Genomic DNA, 20,714 nt, shown 5'->3' with positions numbered 1-20,714 from the left:
TGCCCATCTCCCCTACTCCCCTTGCTTCCTTCTTGCTTCTTCTTCCTCTCGCCGCCGCCGCACCGAGCTACGCCACGCTTGCGACGATGAGCTCTTCCTTCGCCGCCGCACCTGCTGCCGTGCGCTCCGGCATGTGGGACGGCTCCGAGGTGGACGATGACATCATCGAGTTCCTCCACAAGACGCGTCGCCTCCCCGGCGCGGACCTAGTGCGAGCCCGTGCCGCGCCGGAGAGGGAAATATCACCGGCGCCGGAGGAGGGCGAGCGGGTCGTATTCCGCTCGCACCTCATGCGCGGCCTGGGGCTACCAACGAGCAGCTTCTTCCGCTCCTTCTTGGAGTTCCACGGGCTCCAACCGCACCACCTCACCCCGAACACGATGGTGCTGCTGGCTGCCTTCGCCACCTTGTGCGAAGGCTTCCTCGGCGTTCTCCCCACAATCGAACTATGGGGAGAGTTCTTTCAGTCAAAGCTCGGCACGCACGTCGCCGGCGTGCCGGCCCATTGCGGCGCCTTCATCGCGATGCGGAGGTCGGTGGCCGACAATCCGTTTCTCGCCATCCCGCTGATCAAGTAGGTGAAGATGTGGCAGCATTCTTACTTCTATGTGAAGAACGTCGCCGCAGACGGCGACTAGGTCAACCTGCCGCCTTTTGAAGCCGGCACACCGGCTGGGAGGCTCCCCAACTGGTCCCACGGGGTCAAGACGCTGACTCCCGCTGGTGCCGCCACCGTCGCGCGACTCCGAGTTCTGACGCAGTCGGAGGGCTTGACCGGGTCCGACTTGCTGGCCGCCTTCGTGGCGCGCCGAGTCCTCCCGCTCCAAGGCCGACCTCATCTGATCTGTCAGATGAGCAGCCACTGGGATCCGAGTCGGCTCTGCTCCAAGGACATGCCCCACGCGGAGGTGGTGGACATGGTGAACTATATCTAAACTGTAACCTCGCGGCGACTTGGTAGTTCGGCAAGGAGCCGTACTCACGCGCCAACCCCCCCGCCTGTCGTAAGTCGTCTTTCTTCTTCTTTTGTCTTCTTTGCAGCCGAATCCGACTTCTAATCTTTTTGGTTTTCCTTGAGGCAGAACCCCCTCATCAAGCCTTCAGTCGGCACCGCGGGCTCGGCCCGCCAGTTCGTCCCCGATCGAGCGGAGAGCGACATCAACGACCCGGACTTGGGGGCCGCGGTGATGGAGGCCGACGCCGAAGGAGGAGGAGGAGGAGGCTTCAGGCCGTCGGCCACTTTTGCCGACTGGCATGATGACGATGCCGAGGGGGAAGACGCCTCATGTCGGTGTTCTAGGAACGGGGGTCCCCAGACTTGCCTACCTGCGGCCTGCGGCGTGGCTCAAAGGGGCCCCAGCACGACCCATCTTCATCAACACAAGCTCAAGACCCTCGCGAGGGGCCAAGCCTCGCGAGGCGGACGACAAGGAGCTTCCTCAGGCACGGCCTCATCAGGCTGGCTCACGAGGAGGCGGAGAGTTCAAGGCGGGGTACCTCGCGAGGTGCCCATGACGCAAGCCATCACGACCAAGGGCGCCAGCCCGCGCAGTGTCCTTCTTTCCTCTTTGGTGCAAGGGGAGCAAGTGCAGGCGAGAGCATCAACCAAAGGCATCCATTTCGGTGCAACAAGACCAAGACCAGTCCAACGGCAGGATGGAGGTCACTGTGGAGCCCAAGCCGGCGTCACCACCAGAGCCTTTGACAGGCGAGGACCAACTTTAGTCAGGATAAGTGTACTAGATGTTCCCCTTCAAAATGGCCTATTGTTGGCGCCCTTCCCGCTCAATATTTGGGAAGAGGCCCAGGGCCTTTGCCTATAAATAGGACTAGCCACCCACAGGGTAGAGGCATCTGGATAGGAATCTGGATAGGAATCTGGAGACAGGATAGGCATCTAGAATCAGCCCCTCCAAAGGGACAACACCACCACAAGAACAGACCCTCGCGAGGCTGTTCTTCCTTGTATTGTTCATCATCGGCCCAAGAGGCAATCCACCACGCCACACACTAGAGTAGGGTATTACACCACAATGGTGGCCTGAACCAGTATAAACCCTGTGTCTCTTGTGTTGTTCTTCTCATAGTTTAGATCCTAGCGATTCAGCGAGGAACAGGTAGGTAGAAGGCGAAACCTCCGCGCGCACCCCAGTGTTCGAACCTCAAGGGTCTGCTGGAACCCTAAATCCGACATTTGGCGCGCCAGGTAGGGGTGCTCCGGAATTCATCTTCCGTCGCCCTGTTCTTTTCCGACCGTCGCATCCATGTCTGACGCATGCCGGGTTCGCGCCGAGCGCTGAGCCGCCCTCGCTTCCCACGTCGCCCAGACGGCTCCCGTCGGCGGGCGCCCCCGTCATTCCCCGTCGCCTGCCGTCAACGCCGCCACCGGCCCGGCGGGGAACGAGCAGCAAGCATCGTCCCAGCACCCGTCCATGAGGCAAGACGGCCGCACCGCTACGCCCTCGCTCACCCCCGCTGGTTCTTCGTCCCACGCGCCCCGTGCGGCCATGGAGGCTCGAGCTGCGCTCTTCGCGGCAAACGAGCTCCTGCACTACCGCCAAGTCGACGACGTCTACGAAGAATGGGTTGACCGAGTCGCCGAACTCGTCCGCGCCGCTGGGGGCTCCCCCGCGCCATCTTTCTCGCTGCACCGCGCCCTGCCATGTGCGGGCAATGAAGCTCCTGGGGCGCCTCAGCCGCCTTCTCCGCAAGAAGGCTCCCTGGCTCCAAGGCGCGCGGCCCCTGGGCGGAACCCGCCCCGTCAGGAACCAGCGCGGCAGGAGCAGAGCTGCGAAGAGGTCCCTCGCCTTCTAGAAGCTGCCCGAGCGCTCCCTGCTCCGGCTTGTCCCGACCATGCTCCTGCTCCAGCACATCAAGACCCCGCGCTGCACCCAGCTGCGGCGCACGAGGACCCGCAGGACCGAGCCCTTCGTCCTCCAAGGCCTCCTGTGGCCACAGCGAGCTGCCGCGCCTTCACCACCGAGCTACGCACCGTCGTGTGGCCCGGCAAGTTCAAGCCAGACCTGCCTCCTCGCTACGACGGCATGGCTGACCCTGCAGAGTTCCTCCAGCTCTACGAGCTGGGCATCGAGGCTGCCAACGGAGAAGAGAAGGTCATGGCGAACTGGTTTCCCATAGCTCTCAAGGACGGGGCCCACACCTAGCTTCTGAACCTGGCCCCAGGCACGATCTCCTCCTGGGACGAGATGCGCACCCGCTTCATCGCCAACTTCCAGGGTACCCGCGACCGGCCACCAGCCGTGAGCGACATGCGCCGCATCAAGCAGCAACCAGGGGAAACCCTGTAGAAGTACATCCAGCGCTTCAACAACGCGCGCCTCAAGATTCCCAAGGTGACCGAGGAGGCCATCATCTTTGCCTTCTCTGACGGCGTGCGTGACGTCAAAATGAAGGAGGAGTTCGCAATGCATGAAGATCTGTGCACTTCCTTGGAGCTGTTCAACCTGGCGACCAAGTGCGCCAGGGCTGAGGAAGGGCGTCTCTCCCTCCTCGAGTTGCCTGCCGCAGACCCTGAAGAGAAGAAGCCCAAGGCCAAGGACGTGAAGCGCAAAGGGGCTGCCGTGCTCGCGGCAGAACCAGACACCAAGCGGGGCAGAGATCAGCCCGAATCCTCCAAGGGCAGTCGGTACTGCGTGTACCACGACCTCCACACCCATAACACCAATGAATGCCAAGAGCTCCAGGCTGTGCGTGAAGGACGGACTGGCCGGTGTCCCGACCGCAGCAACCACGGTTACGAACGAGGAGGAGGAAGGAACACAGGGCGCTGGGAAGACCGCGACCCACGTCAAGGGTGGCGCGTTCAACCTCGCGAGGATCACTGGCAGGACCCGCCTCGCGAGGGAGGCTGGAGAGATTAGCCTCGTGAGGATCGCCCGCAAGGTAACATAGGCCTCCCTCTGCTACCGCCGCAGCCAAGGAGAAATGAGGACCGTCATCAAGACGAAGGGGCTGGGGGCTTCCAGGAACCACGTGCGATTGCCTGCATCCTAGGCGGAGCTCAAGCCCCAGCCTCTCAGTGCATCTTCAAGCAGTTCGCCCGCGAAGTGAATGCAGTCCTCCCCAAGCTCGAGGCCACGCGCCCTCTCAGGTGGTCGGCGTGTGCCATCACTTTCACCTCAGCGGATCAGCTCAAGTGCGCGGCCACAGCTGGAGTCCTCCCGATGCTTTGTTCCCCAATCATCAGCAACGTGCTAGTCACCAGGACCCTCATCGATGGCGGGGCAGGGCTCAATGTCCTGTCCGTGGAAACATTCAACAATCTCCAAGTACCCTACAGTCAGCTTCAGCCAACCAAGCCTTTCACTGGAGTTACCGACGGCTCCACGGTCCCGATTGGGCAGGTCCGCCTCCCTGTCACCTTCGGGGCACGCGACAACTACCGCACCGAGGTCATCGACTTCGATGTCGCCCACATTCGCCTGTCGTACAACGCCATCCTCGGGTACCCAGCACTGGCCAAGTTCATGGCCGTAACCCACCATGGCTACAACGTCCTCAAGATGCCAGGAAGTGGCGGAGTCATCACGGTGCCCTGCGAAGAGAGAGATGCAGTGTGCTCCCTAGAGAGAGCCTTTCAGGCCGCATCACTGGAAGTCCCGGATCGCGGAAGCAGGAGGCTTCCCGAGGCTGCCCCCAAGAAGAAGAAGACATCGACAGGCCTGGCCCCTCAGGAGGCAGGTCCCTCAGGACCCACACCTGCTCAGGGGGAACCTCCTTCCATCGCATAGGGAAGCGCACCCGGCGCCCTCCTCAGGCAGGGCTCGGGGGCTCTCCCCTAGAGGGCCGTCGACCTCGCCAAGGTCACGAGGGAGGCGCTTGGGCACCACGTGGAGGCGTGTTTAGAAGCATGTCCATCAAGAAGGAACAAGGCAAGGAGGGCCAAACCCTCAGGAGTTCGTCAGCAAGGCCATTCAGGAGCTACAGGAGTCAAGGGTCATGAGAGGCAGCCGCCGCTTACCCGCTGTGGCCCCCCATCCAGGCGAGGATGGTGGGTTGCGCGTCTGCATCGACATACCAGGGCTCAACCAAGCTGCGTCTCAGGAGCGCCTCTGGCCTTCGCGAGTGGGAAGCTGCGAGGGTCCACCTCACAGCTATGTTCGCATACCTTACGGCTCGCCGAATGCGGCTGCTGCATACCAGCGCATCATGAGGGCCATCCTGGAGGCTCAAGAGGTCGGGCGTTCCGCAGCCCTGGTGGAGATGGAGATGGTCCGCGAGGAGCCACTAGCGCCTCCGGAGCCTCCCGAGGCCCCAGGGCCTGGGGGCTCGTGAGGATTTGCTCCCACAGCCCACCGAGTCTACTGCATCAACACCCCTTCGTCTTCAGCGTCATCAGGTGACATCTTTCTAGTTTCATTTCCAGCTGGGAGTGCCCTCAGGGCTGCATTATTCCCAGGCCGCGTGGGTCCGTCCCTATGGCGTGTATCTCTTTTGTTTCATGTTCTTAGCTTACTCTGCTGGGGGCGCCCCTCGGGCTGCATTATCCCCAAGCCGCTCGGGTCAGACCCAGTGGCATGTACCCCTCTTGCATTTATCTTAGGGCCATGTTTTCGACCCATCATGCTTGTTGTTTGGTGCCTGTTCATGGTACCTTTTTCTTCTTGGATGTCGCAAGCTTGCGCATTAAAGGGGGGGTGCCTGAGCATCGCGACTCAGGGCTCCTACCGGCTCTCCGGCCCTCACCCTCTGGTCTGCCCACGGATTGCTCCCCGGCATACCAGCGACGGCTGAGACCAGCCCGAGAGCCGGGACCCGAGGACGTAGAGCATCGGCATCTAGCCAAATTTGTAGGAACACACTTCAGGATAAGGCCCAGCGCCGGGCGCAACCCGCCTTGGGGTAGGGCCCCGTGAGTCCCAAGCTGGATCGCTGGTGAACCAGTACACCCCACCAGGCCTTTCATGCCTTGCTGCCTCTCCAAAGGAACCAACGGCTAACCGTCGATTGTCGCGACGAACTCTCGTTTCTTCTGTGATGAGCCTGCAGGGTCTCCCCCGGAGCGTCATCATGCGAGGCCCTCACGGTGTCTTCTTTACTCTCGTCCACGCAAACCGTTTCATGTTAAAGGGGGGGGGGTACCTGAGCATCGCGACTCAGGGCTCCTACTGGTTCTCCAGCCCTCACCCTCTGGCCTTGTCCATGGCATCGCGACCTGGCATACCAGCGACGGCTGAGACTCCCTCGAGGGCCGGGACCCGAGGACATAGAGCAGAAAGGGGAGCAAGGACGAGAGGAGAGAAGCACATGATGACCTCGCCAAGCAACCCCCCCCCCCCCCCCCCCCCCCCCGCCGGCCAAGGCACAGACCTAGAGCCGCACCAGGAAGCGTTCCTGACCCTCGAGATAAGTCACTCTCCGGGAACACTAGCTATCACAGGACCATCCCCACACTTAATGCAATCCCGTCTTAGCAACGTCGCTCTCCTTCTCACCGAATGATGGCTGCTTGAGCGCCAAGGGGACCTCTTGAGCATCGCGACTCAGGGGCTCTTACCGGGCCTCGGGTCGCTCACCTCCTGGCCTTGACCACGACATCGCGACCTGGCATACCAGCGACGGCTGAAGCCGCCTTCGGACTGGGACCTTCGGCGCAGAGCATCAAGCCCTCACGAGGTCTGACAGGAAGAAACCAAGCTAAGATGGAATAACCATCTCGCACTGCCTCATAATGAGGATCATATTGACGAACGGAGCTGCAAACATCTTACAAGCCCCCACGGGGTAAATTCTTGGTTCCTCCCAGGGACAAAAGACGTGAATCTTAAGGAGTCCTAACAGCGGGAACCCTGGCGGCGGTCGCTCGCACCAAGGCCTCGACACCTCCTGCCGCGCGCCCTCATCTCGACGGCAGAGGACCAACCGCTTCTTCGGCGGAAGCGGGTCAGGACCCTCTCGGGGGGCCTTTCCCTTCTCTTCTGCGGAGAACCGGCGGATGGGCGCCATCAACGTGAGACAGAGCGATGGCGAAGATGAAGAAGAGGAGGAATAGCAGAGGAAGATTGACTGGAATGGCTCGCGCCCTTCCGTACTTATAGCCAATGAAGGCCAACCGTCGGCTTCCACGATCGCAGGTAATCATGACTGGTTTTTTGCATGCAGGGACTTGTCAGTTCATGCAGTTGCCAAGGCATTGTGGGGGAGCGGAGACGCCCACGTCCAATCAACTGCCACGCGGCGCCCAAGGCCGCAGGCTGTTAGGGCCCGCGATGCTTCGCACTTGCCCTTTCGCCTCTCTGCTCGGCCAAGTCCAGGCGCGCCTTGGGCCCGGGGGCTACTATCGGCGTTCTGGGAATGGGGGTCCCCAGACTTGCCTGCCTGCGGCCTGCGGCGTGGCTCAAAGGGGGCCCAACACGGCCCATCTTCATCAACACAAGCTCAAGACCCTCGCGAGGGGCCAAGCCTCGCGGGGCGGACGACAAGGAGCTTCCTCAGGCACGGCCTCATCAGGCTGGCTCACAAGGAGGCGGAGAGTTCAAGGCGGGCTACCTCGCGAGGTGCCCATGATGCAAGCCATGACGAGCAAGGGCGCCAGCTGGGCGCCAGCCCGCGCAGTGTCCTTCTTTCCTCTTTGGTGCAAGGGGAGCAAGCGCAGGCGAGAGCATCAAGCAAAGGCATCCATTTCGGTGCAACAAGACCAAGACCAGTTCAACGGCAGGATGGAGGTCACCGTGGAGCCCAAGCCGGCGTCACCACCAGAGCCTTTGACAGGCGAGGACCAACTTTAGTCAGGATAAGTGTACTAGATGTTCCCCTTCAAAATGGCCAATTGTTGGCGCCCTTCCCGCTCAATATTTGGGAAGAGGCCCAGGGCCTTTGCCTATAAATAGGACTAGCCACCACAGGGTAGAGGCATCTGGATAGGAATCTAGATAGGAATCTGGAGACAGGATAGGCATCTAGAATCAGCCCCTCCAAAGGGACAACACCACCACAAGAACAGACCCTCGCGAGGTTGTTCTTCCTTGTATTGTTCATCATCGGCCCAAGAGGCAATCCACCACGCCACACACTAGAGTAGGGTATTACACCACAATGGTGGCCTGAACCAGTATAAACCCTATGTCTCTTGTGTTGTTCTTCTCGTAGTCTAGATCCTAGCGATTCGGCGAGGAACAGGTAGATAGAAGGCGAAACCTCCGCGTGCACCCCAGTGTTCGAACCTCAAGGGTCTGCCGGAACCCTAAATCCGACAACCCACGCCACCAATCAAGGGTCGGCCAGCCGAGCGCGAGTTCCGCCGTCGGCTTGGGTGGTCAAGGCGGCGCGAAGAGGCGCCGGGCTGGGCCGGGCTTTCTTGGCGGCCGGCCGAAGAAGCTCAAGGGGGCGGCCGCCGCGACCCAGAGGGAGGAGGCGATCGCGAAGGCCAACCGCTTCCGCAAGGAAGTGAAGAAGCCGCCACTAGTCTCCACGTAAGTGCCTCCACTCTTGACTTGCTTTGCTCTTGGTGGGTTTTTGTCCAAATCTTTTACATGCTTTCTTCGCCTCAGGGCTCCCCTCACCTTCGAGAGGGTCGCCGCCGCCTCCGTCATGGGGTCGGCGGAGACTTCCTCCACTACTCGTCAGATTGATCCCGCCGCCGACCTTTGGGAAGCGACGGAGCCGAACGCGCGGGAGAAGCGCGACGAGGACGAAGCCGCCCGTCTGGAGAAGGCAGAGTCCGAGAAGGCGGCTGCCTCCGCCCAGAGGAAGCTGGACGAGGCCGAAGCCACCATGGCGGCAAGGCGGCGAGCTGAGGAGGCGGCGCTCCTCCAGTCGGCGTTGCTCGTCATCCTGCTGAACTCCGTGCAGCCGCCCCCGGAGTTCACGGGGCAGACTAGGGCAGCCGGCGGTGAGAACCCCGTCATGGAGAGGGAGAGCGGCGAGGCCTCTATGTCGGACACGATAGTGCCACCACCGCCGCCTCCGCCGCCGTCTGGGGGTGCGCAAGATAAACAGCCGGCAGGCCCGCCGGTGCCGCCGACTGAGGACGAGTCCGTGGCGAAGCTGCTCCTTCAAGTCGCCTCGCCAGCGCGTCGCCGTCTTGAGAAGGCGACTTCAGCGCCACGGCCGCTGGAGACCGGCACCGCCAGCTCGGCCATCCCAGACGCTGAGGCGGCGAGCACCACGCCCGTTGGGTGGGTGCGAGGAGGCGGCACGGGCCCGCTGAACCAGGCGCTTTTGGACGTTCAGGAGAAGATGCGAGCCGAGGGCGACACCATCCAGAGCTGCACCAAGGCGCATCTGGCGTCACGAGTAGCCGTCCGGGTATGCTTCATTTTTGACTTTGCTTTTCTTTGTTCTTCTCTGTGGGGGTGCGCCAGCGCACTCACTAGGTGTAGTCCCCGAGTTTCGGGTCGGCTGCTGAACAGGCGGCTCGGAACTCCTTCTGGCGAGTTCCGATACTTATCTTCGTCTAAAAATTCTTATTGCAGGAGTACCACACCCTCCGCGTCACTGCCTTCAACCGCAATGTTGAGGAGCTGAGCAAGCGGACTGCCGACTTGTCGGAGAGTCGGAGTGAGTCTTCCTTCTTCTTCTGGGGGCGCGCTGGCGCACCCGCGGGCTGTAGTCCCCGAGATTCGGGCCGACTGCTGAGCAGTCGGGCCGAATCTTCTCAGCGACTTTCTTTGTTGACGACTTAACGTCTTTCTTTTTTATTCTTCAGAGGCCAACGCCACTCTTCAGCAGCAGCTGTGCGAGGCCAACACCGCCTTGCGCACCAAGGGGAGGAGTGCGGCAAGCTTGCCGTGGAGCGTGATCTGCTAGCTGCGCAGCTGGCGGCGCAAAAGGAGCTGCTCAAGAAGGCGCAAGAGGAGGCAGAGAAGAAAGAGGCTGCGCTCCTGGCCGAGTTCGAGAGCGAGCGCTCCTCCTGGACCGACAAGGAGGCGCAGCTGACTTCCGGCTTCCATGAGATTGAGGACATCGTCGACGGTGAGTTTCTTTACTTTCTTTGAGCCGCCGAGTATGGGTCGGGCGACTCCTGATTCTGACTTGCTTCTTTTTTGTCTTGGCAGACTTCTTCCCTGGCCACTCGCAGGCGGCCACTCAGGCCATCGAGGCAGATCGCGAGGTGCGGAGGGCAGATGGTGCGGAGATTGCCGCCAATGCCCTCCGGACCCTTGACGAGCAGCTTCTGAGCATCGAGGCTCGTCTGCGGCCGACCCATCGGATGCTGCGCCGGTTTCAGCGTGCCGGCGCCCAGGCCATTGCCGCCCTGTGGCCAGACATGCCGGTTCTGCACACTGCCAGTCGGACTGCCGACTGGCTGGAGGTCGCAGCTGATCGTCTTGAGGCTTGGAAGGGTTCGTCGGCCCGGGATGGAGCGCGCCGGGCCTTGGAATTCCTCAAGGCGTGGTATCCAGGGCTGGACCTGGACCGTCTGGCCGCGTTCCGGTCAGTGGCCCAAGCGAAGCTGGTAGCTATGGAAGACGCCCTCGTCGCTCGTGCTATGGCGATCGCCAACTATGCCGACACCAGCATCTTCATCCCTGATCGGGCTAAAGACGGCAGGGAGGCGCCGCCAGAGTGGTTCGGGATGAACCCAGATTATGACGAGGACTCGGCGGAGGTGATTGCTTCTAGCGCCAAGGAGGAAGGCGAGGCAGAGGACGAAGGTGAGACGGAGGCGCTAGAAGATAGAACGGGAGACCATCCTCAGCTCGACCGCGCCTCCAACAACGAGCCGCGTCCGGAGAAGGCGGCTGCCGCCGGAGACGATCAAGCCGAGACTGCCCAGCCGGCCGCCTCGGTGCCTGACACCGCCGTCTCCTCCGACCCTCCGAACCTGGATGCCGCCTCCTAGGCTGCCGTCTTGCCTCCATTTTATCTGCCTTAGTAGTCTTTGAAGAACTTTGTTAATTTGAACAATTCCACCCGCGGGGTGTGTTTTGAACTTCTACTTGAAGATTCGGCCAAGGGCCTATGTTATGTAAATATTTATCCGAGTTCTATCTTTCCTTGCTCATTGCTCTTTTGGCTTTTTCCTTTGCTGCCTTCCCTTAGTCGCCGCCTTGCCAGTCGGACAACCGCTCTGCGGACTGCCACTGGTTCAACGCTTGGCTACTTTGGGAAGGAAAGTACTTGGCCATTTTAGAGTCTTTTTAACAAGTCGGATAGAAAGCGGTAAGCCGACTACTTACGAGTCGGCTTCACTTAAGAGAGGCTAGAAGAAAGCGGCAAGCCGACTACTCATGAGTCGACTTTTGCTTGAGAGAGGCTGGAAGCCGTCTTAGGCTATGTTTGTGCTTTGGGTCCTTAGCCATTTTTCGTGTGGGCGCCCATTCTTCTTACTCCTGCCTACCAAACAGTCACTCTGTGAGCTGCGGCTTCTGACAGGAGACGGCTTAGGCGCCACACACTACTTGTCTGACTGCGGGAAGCATTTCATAGCGCGAGGCGGCGAGTCCCCGGGCCGACTAGTCAAGCCCGGTGCCAAGCGGCATAACAAAGAGCAATATACTCGAAGGCATAATTCTTATCATACAGATAAGAAAAAAGGGCAGTCCTCGAGCTCGTCTCGGGGGGCTCGAAGTCTTGGTATTTTAATACAAAGGGTAGCGTGATACATACTGCATCAACTGTAAAATCTTTGGAGAAGATTTGCATTCCATGGGCGCTCCGTCTCTTTGCCGGAGTCGTCCCTCTTGCGTGCTCAGGGCTTCCGAGCGTCGATCAGGTAGTAGGAGTCATTTCCCAGCACCTTGCTGATAATGAAGGGGCCTTCCCAAGGCACCGACAGCTTGTGCTGGCCGGCTGTTCGCTGGATCAGCCGGAGCACAAGGTCGCCCTCTTGGAAAGATCTCGGCCTGACCTTCCTGTTGTAGTATCGGCGCAGGCTCTGCTGGTAGATGCTGGACCGGCTGAGTGCCAACAGCGGGCCCTCTTCCAGCAGATCGACACCGTCTTGACGTGCTTCTTCTGCTTCTTCCTTGGTGTACATGGTGACTTGCGGAGAGTCGAACTCTATGTCCATTGGGATGACGGCTTCAGCACCGTAGACGAGGAAGAAGGGTGTGAAGCCAGTTGACTTGTTTTGAGTCGTGCGCACACTCCAGAGGATGGCTGGCAACTCGTCAAGCCAACAGCCGGCCAAACGCTCCAGTGGTTCGACCAGTCGAGGCTTGATGCCAGACAGGATCAGGCCATTTGCTCGCTATACCTGGCCGTTTGACTGCGGATGGGCAACGGACGCTAAGTCCAGTCGGATGCCCTGAGTCGCGCAGAAACGGGCCAAGGCACCTTTGGCAAAGTTTGTGCCATTGTCGGTGATGATGCTGTGTGGTATGCCGTACTGAGTTGTGATGTCGGCGATGAAAGTCACCACAGTCGGACCATTCAACTTCTTGATGGGCTTTACTTCTATCCACTTGGTGAACTTGTCCACCACGACGAGTAAGTGAGTTAGGCCGCCTCGGGCTATTTTGAATGGTCCCACCATATCCAGTCCCCAAACCGCCAGGCGATGGGGATAGTCTTGAGTGCCGAAGCCGGCTGATGTGGCTTGGAGCGGAACTTCTGGCACCCTTTGCACTTTTGAACCAATTCTTTGGCCTCTTCTAGGGCAGTCGGCCAGAAGAAACCGTGTCGAAATGCTTTGGCGATGAGTGCTCTTGAAGCCGCATGGTGGCCGCACTCGCCCTGATGGATATCTTTGAGAATCGCTTGGCCTTGCTCTGGCTCGACGCAACGCTGGTAGACGCCAGTGACGCTGCGCCTGACCAACTCTCTGTTGACTATGGTGTAGGCTGCCACTCGGCGTTGTACTTGCCGAGCCAAGGTTTCATCAATTGGCAGTTCTTTGCTCACCAGGAACTTGATATTTCTTCTACTACCAGTACTGCCACTTGGACAAGGGCGGCTGGGCTGGGAGGCGGCGGGTTGGAGTCTGCAGCCGCTTGGTGGATTGATGAAGTCCCCGGGCCGACTGGAGCAGTCCCCGGGCCGAGTTCTGGAGTCATCGGATTGGTCGCCACAGTCCCCGGGCCGGGTTCTGAAGTCCCCGGGCCGGCTTCGACTGGAGCGCTCTTGGAGTCGGATCCGACTTCTTCGGGTGGAGCCGGCACAAAGATGGAGTCTGATTCTAGTGAAGGCTTTACAGACGGCTTGAGGAGGTGCCGAAGGGCGACGCCGGATGGTATTGCTTGGCGGGTGGAGCCGATTCGTGCCAAGGCGTCTGCTTGGTCGTTGTCATTCCTTGGCACATGGAGGAACTTGCACCCCTCGAAGTATCCGCTGAGTTTCTGCACAAGGAAGCGGTAGCTCACCATGTTTGCATCCTTGGCGTCCCAATCGCCAGATGACTGCTGGACCACCAAGTCAGAGTCGCCATAACACAGGATCCGGCGAATGCCGAGTTCTTTGGCAAGCCAGAGCCCGTGAATGAGCGCCTCGTACTCAGCGACGTTGTTGGAGGCGGCAAAATGGTTCTACAGTGCATATCTGAGCTTGTCGCCTTTGGGGGAAGTGAGGACGACGCTGGCTCCCAAGCCGGTGCGCATCTTGGATCTGTCGAAATGCATCCGCCAATGGGTGGAGTCGGGCACTGGCGGCAGGTACTGGGTCTCGGCCCAGTCGACGAGGAAGTTGGCCAGTGCTTGCGACTTGATGGCGGTGCGGGGTTGGTAGTAGATGGTGTAGGGAGCCAGATCGATGGCCCATTTGGCCACTCGGCCAGAAGCATCTCGGCTTCTGATGATCTCGACAAGTGGGGATGTGCAGACCACAGTGATTGGATGCTCCTGGAAGTAAGGCTTCAATTTCTTGGCGGCAAAGTGCACGCCGTAGCACATCTTCTGGTAGTGGGGGTAATTCTGCTTGGAGGCTGACAGTACCTCGCTCAGGTAATATACCGGTCTCTGGACAGGTAGCGCCTTGCCTTCCTCCTTGCGCTCAACTACAATAACTGTGCAGACTACCCGACTGGTGGCGGCAATGTATAGGAGCATGGGCTCTTTGGGAGTTGGGGCCGCCAGCATAGGGGGCGTAGTCAACATTTTCTTCAGTTGGAGAAAAGCTTCGTCTGCCTTGGGAGTCCACTCAAAAAAGGTCGTCTTCTTCATGAGCTGATATAAGGGCAGAGCCTTCTCGCCTAGCCGACTGATGAATCGGCTGATGGACGCCAAACAGCCGGTGAACTTTTGCACATCTAGCAGTCGTCTGGGTGCTTCCATTCTCTCGATGGCCTTGATCTTCACAAGGTTGCACTCTATGCCGCATTCAGAGACGAGGAAGCCAAGGAGTTGGCTGGCTGGTACTCCGAGGACGCACTTCTCGGGGTTGAGCTTGATCTGGAATTGGCGCAGATTCTCAAAGGTTTCCTTGAGGTCTTCCAATAGTGTTCCACGCTTTTCCGTCTTCACCACCACATCATCCATGTAGACGTGGGCATTTCTGCCGAGTTGCTTGAGGAGGCACTTCTGCATGCAACGCTGAAAGGTGGTGCCGGTATTCCTCAAGCCGAACGTCATGGTTAGGTAGCAGAAGGCACCAAACGGCGTGATGAAGGGGGTCTTCAGTCTGTTAGCCGGGTTCAGCTTGATCTGGTGATATCCAGAATATGCATCTAAGAAACTCAACAGCTCGCATCCGGCTGTGGAGTCTATCACCTGATCAATTCTCAGCAGAGCGAATGGATCCTTGGGGCAGGCTTTGTTGAGGCTTGTGTAGTCGATACACATCCGCCACTGCTTGTTCTTCTTCAGCACCAGGACTGGGTTTGCTAGCCACTCTGGGAAAAACACTTCCATAATGAAGCCGACTGCCAGGAGCCGGGCTATCTCTTCTCCAACAACTCTTCTCTTCTCTTCTGACAGGCGGCGCAAGGGCTGCCTGACGGGCTTCACATCAGACCGGACATGTAACTTGTGCTTGGCGAATTCCGTCGGTACACCTGGCATGTCTTTATGGGACCATGCGAAGATGTCTCGATTCTCACGGAGGAAATCGACGAGCTTGCCTTCCTATTTGTTGTCAAGGTTTGTACCCATGACAGCGTACCTCTCTGGGTGCTCCGGGTCCAAGGGTATCTTCTTTGTTTCTCTGACCGGCTTGAACGATCCTTTTGCTTCCGACTCCTTGGGGTCGGGCGACATCTCGGGCTGCTTGCCGGCCATCGCCACAACCCGATCAAGAAGTCGTTTCTCAGCTGCGATCACCAAGGACTCGGCCAGCCGACTGCTTTCGGCCGCGCAAGCAGATGACTTTCTGTAGTCGCCGGCTACGGTTAGAATCCCCTTGGAACTCGGCATCTTTATCTTTAGGTAGGCATAGTGGGGGACCGCCATGAACTTGGCCAAAGCAGGTCGGCGAAGCAACGCATGGTACGGGCTTTCGAGGTCCACCACTTCATACCAAACTGGCTCTCGGCGGAAATGATCTTTGTCCCCAAAGAGGACGTCTATCAGGATTTTGCCGATTGGCAAGCAGGAAAGGCCAGGAACAATGCCGTGGAACACAGTCCGGCTGCTCTGAAGCTGTCTTTGCTTGATTCCTAACTTCTCCATGGTATCCTTGTACAGGATGTTGATACTGCTGCCTCCGTCTATCAGCACTCGCGAGAACGAGCGGCCCGCCTATCTATGGCGAGTGTGGCGCCTAAGACCAGAGCGTAGGAGCCCGGATTCGGCATCACCTCTAGGTGATCAGCTCTGCTCCAACTGATAGGCTTTTTGGACCAGTGCATGAACTCTGGAGTGCTTGACGTGACTGCATTCACCTCTTGCTGCTGTAGCTGCCTGCTGCCTCGATCGTTAGCCACACTTGTGAACACCACATAGGCTCCATGCTCATCTGGGTACTCGTCTTGTATCGCGCTGACTAGCCTGACGGCCGGCTGCTGAGGCGGCGGTGGAGGCGGCGGCCCAGCAGGCGGGGGAGGGAGTAGGCCGTCTCCCTTGGCGATTCTGGTGAGTCAGTGACATTTCCGGGTGGTGTGATTTGACGGCTTCGCACCGCTATGGAACTTGCAGGGGCCATCTAGAGTCTGCTCGTAGGAGAAGGCCGGCAACCAGTTGGACTTGCCGCCTTTCCGTCGCTTGGTCGGAGGTTGCCCCTCCGGCTGTTGGTCTTCGACTGTCGCCACTTGCCGGCTGTTGGAAGCCGGCTGTGGGGCTTTGTGCTTGTGGTCGTTTTGCTGCTGCTGCCGACTGGTGTCCCCAGCCGGAGTTCTTGGAGCCTGAGGGGCTACTTTGCCAGTCGCACTAACTTGAATCTCGGCCTTCATGGAGGAGTCGGCCGTGGCATACTTGTCTGCTGTGACCAGCAGCTCGTCGAGGGTCTCCGGCTCGTCGCAGAGGAGCTTGTGCTTGAGGAGGGTGCCATCTCTGCAAGAGTACTCGATAGCCGGCACCTTGTGCTCGCCCTTGCAAGAGTTCCGAAGCTCGGCCCAGCGCGTGAGGTAGTCGCGAGTGGACTCGTCGGGGCCTTGCACGCACAAGGAGAGTTGGCGAGGCTTGGGAGGTCGCTTGTACGTGCTCATGAAGTTGCGGACGAAGGCCTCGGTGAAGTCGACCCAGCTGTTGATGCTGCGGGGCTTCAGGCTATTCAACCATGTCCGGGCCGTGCCCTGGAGCATGAGTGGAACATACCTTACGGCAACACGTTTGTTGCCGTTCGCTATATTGACGGTCGTGGAGTAATCAATAAGCCAGTCCTCCGGCTTCACGGTGCCGGTGTACTTGGGTGTGTCTCGGGGGAGCGTGAACCCCTTAGGAAAGGGCTCATCTCGGATGCGGGGTCTAAAACAGGGAGGACCCAACTCGTCTTCTTCTTCCAGCGCTAGGGATCGGTGGAGTCGGTCGATCCGGTGGCGGGCGTCATTCTCTCCGACTCCCTCTTGGCGGCTGAGGGAGTCCTGGATTAGGGGGTGTCCGGATGGCCGGACTAAGACCTTTTGCCGGACTCCCGGACTATGAAGATACAAGATTGAAGACTCCATCCCGTGTCCGGATGGGACTTTCCTTGGCGTGGAAGGCAAGCTTGGCGATACGATATGAAGATCTCCTCCCATTATAACCAACTCTGTGTAACCCTAGCCCTCTCCGGTGTCTATATAAACCGGAGAGTTTTAGTCCGTAGGACGAACAACAATCATACCATAGGCTAGATTCTAGGGTTTAGCCACTCCGATCTCGTGGTAGATCTACTCTTGTACTACCCATATCATCAATATTAATCAAGCAGGAGTAGGGTTTTACCTCCATCGAGAGGGCCCGAACTTGGGTAAAAACATCGTGTCCCTTGTCTCCTGTTACCATCCGCCTAGACGCACAGTTCGGGACCCCCTACCGAGATCCGCCGGTTTTGACACCGACATTGGTGCTTTCATTGAGAGTTCCTCTGTGTCGTCGCCTTTAGGCCCGATGGCTTCTTCGCTCGTCAATCGTGATGCGGTCCGGGATGAGACTTTTCTCCCCGGACAGATCTTCGTATTCGGTGGCTTCGCACTGCGGGCCGACTCGTTCGGCCATCTGGAGCAGATCGAAAGCTACGCCCCTGGCCATCAGGTCAGGTTTGGAAGCTTAAACTACACGGCCGACATCCGCGGGGACTTGATCTTCGACGGATTCGAGCCACGAACGGGCCCGCCGCACTGTCACGATGGGCATGATTTAGCTCTGTCATCGGGCAACGCCCAGAGCGTCGCTCAAGTGTCCGCTCCGACCATTAGCTCGGAGCCCACTACGCCAGTCGGGGACGGACGGTTGGACGCCGCCCCGGAAACGGCAACCTCTACGGCGATAGAGCCGGATACCAGCCTGGTCCCCCGCAAGGCCCGTGACTCCAAGGTGCCGGACTCTGATCCGGACTCCGTAAATCCCGCACCTCTTCCGATTAAGCCCGATTGGGCTCCGGTCATGGAGTTCACCGCCGCGGATGTCTTTCAGCACTCGCCTTTCGGCAATATCCTGAATTCGTTAAAGTCCCTCTCTTTGTCAGGAGAGCCCTGGCCGGACTAGGGCCAACACGGTTGGGATACGGACGACGAAGAAATTCGCAGCCCACCCACCACCCACTTCGTAGCCACTGTCGACGATTTAACCGACATGCTCGACTTTGACTCCGAAGACATCGACGGCATGGACGCCGATGAAGGAGACGATCAAGAACCAGTACCTATAGGGAACTGGAAAGCCACCTCGTCATATGACATATACATGGTGGACACCCCTAAAGCGGGGGATGGCGAGGAGAAAACGGAGGATGACCCCTCCAAGAAGCAACCCAAGCGCCGACGTCAGCGGCGCCGCTCTAAGTCCCGCCAAAGCAAAAACGGCGAGTCCGGCACCGGAGATAACAATACGCCGGACAGTGCCGAAGACAACCCCCTCCAGCAGGATTTAGTGCAGGAGGACGAAGGAGCCAGCCCTCATGAGAGAGCGGCCGACAAAGAGGATGAGGACGACAATTACATGCCTCCCTCCGAAGACGAGGCAAGCCTCGACGACGACGAATTCGTCGTGCCAGAGGATCCCGTCGAACAAGAGCGTTTCAAACGCAGACTCGTAGCCACGGCAAGCAGCCTCAAGAAGAAACAGCAGCAGCTTAGAGCTGACCAAGACTTGCTAGCCGACAGATGGACCGAAGTCCTGGCGGCCGAAGAGTATAAACTAGAACGCCCATCCAAGAGCTACCCGAAGCGCAGGCTGCTACCCCAACTTGAGGAGGAAGCAACTAAACCTACATCACCAGCGTACGATGCGCCCGATCGGCCACCCCGTGGCCGCGATAGAGAGGCCTTCAGGCCCTCAACCCAGGCCGCCCCCGACACCGCTCAAAACATACTAGAGTACGGGGAGACGCAACAGACCTGCGAGACATCTTGGAGAATAAGGCAAGGCAAACAAGATCGATCTACGGATCGCATGGGCGCCCCGCTTCACGTGACGCTAGCCGTCACGCCGGACATAATAAGTATGGCCCGGCCGAATACAACAGACCAAGCTCGTCCGAGCTGCGTCGCGATATAGCCCAGTACAGGGGCGCCGCACACCCACTATGCTTCACAGAAGAAGTAATGGATCATCAAATCCCCGAGGGCTTCAAGCCCGTAAACATCGAATCATACGATGGCACAACAGATCCTGCGGTATGGATCGAGGATTATCTCCTTCACATCCACATGGCCCGTGGTGATGATCTACACGCCATCAAATACCTCCCGCTCAAGCTTAAAGGACCAGCTCGATATTGGCTTAATAGCCTACCAGCAGAATCAATTAGTTGTTGGGAGGACCTGGAATCCGCATTCCTTGACAACTTCCAGGGCACGTATGTGCGACCACCAGACGCCGATGACCTAAGCCACATAATCCAGCAGCCAGAGGAATCGGCCAGACAATTCTGGACACGGTTCCTGACCAAGAAAAACCAAATAGTCGATTGTCCGGACGCCGAGGCCCTCGCAGCCTTCAGGCACAACATCCGAGACGAATGGCTTGCCCGGCACCTAGGACAGGAAAAGCCGAAGTCTATGGCAGCCCTCACGACACTCATGACCCGCTTCTGCGCGGGAGAAGACAGCTGGCTAGCTCGTAGCAATAACATAAGCAAAAGCCCCGGCAATTCGGATACCAAGGATAACAACGGCAGGTCACGCCGCAACAAGCATAAGCGCCGCATTAACGGTGACAATACTGAAGATACGCAGTCAATGCCGGATTCAGAGGCTCTAAACCGGGTCAGCGGAAGAAGCCATTCAAACAAAACCCTCAGGGCCCATCCAGCTTAGACCGGATACTTGATCGCTCGTGCCAGATACACGGCACCCCCGAACAGCCAGCCAATCACACCAACAGGGATTGTTGGGTGTTCAAGCAGGCAGGCAAGATAAGTGCCGAGACCAGAGACAAGGGGCTACATAGCGATGACGAGGAGGGGCCCCGGCCGCCGAACAACAAAGGACAGAAGGGATTTCCCCCGCAAGTTCGGACGGTGAATATGATATACGCAACCCACATCCCCAAAAGGGAGCGGAAGCGTGCTCTCAAGGACGTCTATGCGCTGGATCCAGTCGCCCCAAAGTTCAACCCATGGTCCTCCTGCCCGATCACTTTCGATCGACGGGACCATCCCACCAGCATCCGTCACGGCGGATTCGCCGCAATGGTCCTAGACCCAATTATCGACGGATTTCACCTTACCAGAGTCCTAATGGACGGCGGCAGTAGCCTGAACCTGCTTTACCAGGACACAGTGCGAAAAATGGGCATCGATCCTTCAAGGATTAAACCCACAAAGACAACCTTCAAAGGTGTCATACCAGGGGTAGAAGCCAGCTGTACAGGCTCGGTCACACTCGAGGTGGTCTTCGGATCACCGGATAACTTCCGGAGCGAGGAGTTAATCTTCGACATAGTCCCATTCCGCAGCGGCTATCACGCCCTGCTCGGACGAACCGCATTTGCAAAATTCAATGCGGTGCCGCACTACGCATATCTCAAGCTCAAGATGCCAGGACCTCGCGGAGTCATCACGGTAAATGGAAACACCGAACGCTCTCTCCGAACGAAGGAGCACATGGCGGCCCTGGCGGCGGAAGTATAGAGTAGCCTCTCAAGGCAGTTCTCCAATCTAGGCGCCAAACGTCCGGACAACGTCAAGCGAGCCCGAAGTAACCTACAACAAATCCGGCTGGCACGTTCCGAGCAAGCATAGCAGTGCGGCCCCAACCCCAGCCCCCGCCAAACGGCAATACTGGTACCACGCGTACATAA

The sequence above is a fragment of the Triticum aestivum genome, chromosome 2B (assembly GCF_018294505.1).
Source record: "Triticum aestivum cultivar Chinese Spring chromosome 2B, IWGSC CS RefSeq v2.1, whole genome shotgun sequence".
Taxonomy (NCBI): domain Eukaryota; kingdom Viridiplantae; phylum Streptophyta; class Magnoliopsida; order Poales; family Poaceae; genus Triticum; species Triticum aestivum.
Note: the sequence above shows the minus strand (reverse complement) of the source record.